Genomic DNA, 4268 nt, shown 5'->3' with positions numbered 1-4268 from the left:
TGTAATTTATATTTGACAATTATTTCAATGAGAGATGAGATATGTTTTCGTTTTGTTTCTTTTGTTTTGTTTTGTGTCCTCCTCGGAAAAAAAAAAACAATCTAATTTATACACTGAAAAACAATTCAAAACCATCTTTGTCCTTGTAGACAAAAGCAAGATTTAAGCAAGGATTTTTATGAAAAAGAAAAAAAAAAAAAGAAATGGAAGAAAAAGCATAAAAAAGGAAATATGCATATTTTCAATGATTTCTTTCCATTGGTGACTGACAAACAGAATACTCAATACATGATGCTGAGTATATGATTTACTTAAATTGGCTTTTTGTGGATTGGGGTTCATGATACAATGACTGTCAGGTGATGAAACTTGAAAATCTAATTTGGTTTAGCTAAAATACACACATACATACATACTGAGGTATATGTAACAGTTGTTACTAAGATCTCTACATTAATACAATGGAATCTACCTAACTACTTTTTGCATCGAGCTGCAAGCTATGGAATGAAATCAAAGAAATAATCTATTAAAAATACATTTATATTATTTGTAAGACTAATAAAAAAATATCTAAAATTGTGATATATATTCAGTTATTCATTTAGTCTTTTTCAGACTATTGGATTGTAGCCATGCTGGGATACTGCCTTCTAGGGTTTAGTTGAGTGTATTGACCCTAGTAAATAACTTTGCCTTTCATTCTTTCAGGATCAATAAAAGTACCATAGATGCAAGCATGGCTGTGTGGTAAGAAGCTTGCTTCCCAACCACATGGTTCCAGGTTCAGTCCCATTGTGTGGCACTTGAACAAGTGTCTTCTACTATAGCCTCAGGCTGACCAAATCCTTGTGAATGGATTTTGTAGATGGAAACTGAAAGAAGCTTGTTGTGTATATATGTATATATCTGTGTGCATGGATGTCTTTGTGTCTGTTTCCCCTACCACCACCATCACTTGCCAACTGATATTGATGTGTTTACATCCCTGTAACTTAGCAGTTCAGCAAAAGAGACCAATACAATAGTACTAGGTTTACAAAGAACAAGTCCTAGGGGTTGATTTCTTCGACTAAAACACTTTAAGGCGGTGCTCCAGCATGGTCGCCGTCAAATGACAAACAAATAAAAGAATTAAAGTACCAATCAGGAGTGAATTAACAGAACTGTAAAGTTGTCAGACCAGCTGATTTGCGGTAGTTATTCCAGCTCTTTATGTTCCGATTTCAAATCCCAACATGGCCTGCTTGGGTGTTTGGACTCAACTTATCACCTGTTGTAACCTGGCACTTCAAGTACCTTTAGTGGAGATCACTCTATTGCAATCAATAACACCAGGTTCTTTGATTTGAGGATACCTTCCTTCCTTTCTTGCAGACATTTTGGAGGGGCCTAGGCACTGCCTTACCTCCAAACTGAAGGACAAACAAAATAATCTTAGGAACGCTTCTTGATGGAGATCAAATCTTTATTATGAATTGCAAAAGTCCTAGGAAATCTTTGTCGAATAGTGTTTGGAAACAAAGCAGTATACTAGTTACACAAAGCTATTTCTTGTTTCAATATTCAACTTAATATTTTTGACTAAGATATTTAGATTCCACTAATAAACATTAATTCAAGAGTCAAAATAGTTTTTGCACTGTGTATGCAATAAGCACAGTTGGTCATGTATAAATGGTTTTCATCTCTAACCTAGCTCCAAAATTTATTGAAATCAGCAAACATCTCACAGATTACTGCTTGTTTCTAGTGCTTCAAATACTTTCATTTCATGTTGTTCTAATCTAGCTAGCTGTAAATTAGTACCAGCTGGGTGTTAGTGCCTCCACCTGTCATTTTTTGGATGTGTCACAGTCAAAGATGGGAGGGCCAAGAAAGTGTTTATGTCTGCTTGTGACTACACAGGCACCCAAAACAATTAGCAAAATATGGTACATGCTACCAAACCAGACTCACTTGTGAATGGAAGTTATCTGTACAATACCGTTTCTGTGTGTGTGTTCCATATCTCTTTGCTCGTTTTGTAATATTTCGACAACCTCACATTTTATTATATTTGCATTTAAATTTTTAATATTGACTCTGTTTTGCAATCACTTCAGTTTAGCATTAAAAAAGAAGGAAAATCCTTGAGCTGCGAAATATTGGTGTGTCTTATGTTTATCCTGGGATTTCATTGTCATCACTTTTGGCACTGGCAGAATCATACGAGGACCATACAAAATGGCTACGATATTTGGTTACGACTTATTTACATTCTGAGTTCAAATCCTGCCGTGCTAAACAAAGCAAAGAAAAGTTCCACCTAAGTATAGGAGGCGATTAATAATTCTATAAGGTATCCTAAATATAATACTATTTTATGATATTACAGTGTCTTAAAATAAGACTGAATGGGCATGACTGAACCTATAATTAAAGGCAGTCCAACTGTGACCATCTTTTTTTTTGTGACGGTGAGGGGTGTAATTACAGAGTGACTAAATATTGGTTTCAAATTTGGCACACGGCCAGCAGTTTCTGGGAGGAGTTAAATCTGTAGTAACGCCGTGCGCATGCGTAGTCTCACGCATGCGTGGAATTAAACAAGCAAGCGTTCCCGCTCAATTCACTCTCTTTCTTGCTGGCCAGCAATAGAGCATGGACGTGTCAAGCAGTGTCTCCAACACCCAACTCTGGAGACAGTCTCTTTACGTGTTTAGCTGTCACTCTCCATCTTTCAGACTTACACTCGACAGCTCACTTACACCTACATAACAACGTCCCAACAACTATGCTCACACACATAGAAGCTGTAACAACAAGAGCTAAAGATGTATATATTTATCACCTGAATAAATGTTGTTTAAGTTGATAGTCTGGAGTTCAGCGTTCCGTTTATATTTCTTAATTTTATATAGGAAAGTCAGGTATACATCTAATGATGTATAACCAACTTTCCTATAAATCGATTATATCGACCTCAGTGCTCAACAGGTACTTATTTTACTGACCCCGAAAGAATGAAAGGCAAAGTCAACCTCGGTGGATTTTGAACTTAGAACGTAAAGACGGACGAAATGTCACTAAGCATTTTGCCCGGCGTGCCAACGATTCTGCCAGCACGCCGCTTTTGTAATGTAAATATTAAAAAGGAATATTTTTACATTCTGATTTCAAACACGGCGCTGAGAGTGGACTAAGATTATTTCCATAAGATCGATGATGTAAGAACCAGTTATATTTTGAAGAATAAATCGATTCGATTGAGAATGTTGTTTCTTTGCAAATTGAGGCTTTAAGCCAGTCAACAAGGGAGAGTAATCCCCACAAACTTTTATAGTAGGGGAGATAACTCTCATTATCAACCACATTTGTCAACCGTTGATTTCCGATTTCGGCCCAATGCTACAGATTTATTAGAGACAGGTTTGTTTCGGCAATTGTTTTGTGCTTTAGTATATGGCTAGTATTTTTACCAGCACCTGATAGATGAGCTGGAAAGTTAAATCACTAAAAACAAATCGAGATAGTTACTTTTTACTTGTGTCGGTTATTAGACTGCGGTCATGCTGGAGCACCTCTTTGAAGAGTTTAGTCAAAGTGACCTCGGTGCTTTTTTTTTTTCTTATTTCAAGTTTGGTACTTATTCTCTCGGTCTCTTTCTGCTGAACAGCTAAGTTACGGCAGCGTAAACAAACCAACACTGGTTGTCAAGCGGTAATGAGGGACAAACACAAGCATAAACACACACGCACGTCTCGTTTCCCTTTTTGTTTTTTTCGTTGTTCGAAAAAAGTTCGTTTTCTGTCTTCGTCTTTATGTTTCCGTTTCTCATTGTGTTAAACGTCTTTTGTGATGCCCTGTACCCATATATGCTTGTATGTATACATATAGATGTCGGTATGTACATATATGTATGGATATATGCATATATTATTTATATTATTATATATATGTGTACATATCATCATCATCATCATCATCGTTTAACGTCCGCTTTCCATGCTAGCATGGGTTGGACGATTTGACTGAGGACTGGTGAAACCGGATGGCAACACCAGGCTCCAGTCTGATTTGGCAGAGTTTCTACAGCTGGATGCCCTTCCTAACGCCAACCACTCAGAGAGTGTAGTGGGTGCTTTTACGTGTCACCCGCACGAAAACGGCCACGCTCGAAATGGTGTCTTTTATGTGCCACCCGCACAAGCCAGTCCAGGGGCACTGGCAACGATCTCGCTCGAAAATCCTACAGGAGCCAGTCAGGCGGTACTGGCAACGGCCAC

The sequence above is a fragment of the Octopus bimaculoides genome, chromosome 9 (genome assembly GCF_001194135.2).
Source record: "Octopus bimaculoides isolate UCB-OBI-ISO-001 chromosome 9, ASM119413v2, whole genome shotgun sequence".
Classification (NCBI taxonomy): Eukaryota; Metazoa; Mollusca; class Cephalopoda; order Octopoda; family Octopodidae; genus Octopus; species Octopus bimaculoides.
The sequence above is the reverse complement of the archived record's forward strand: the minus strand, read 5'-3'. Positions refer to the sequence as shown.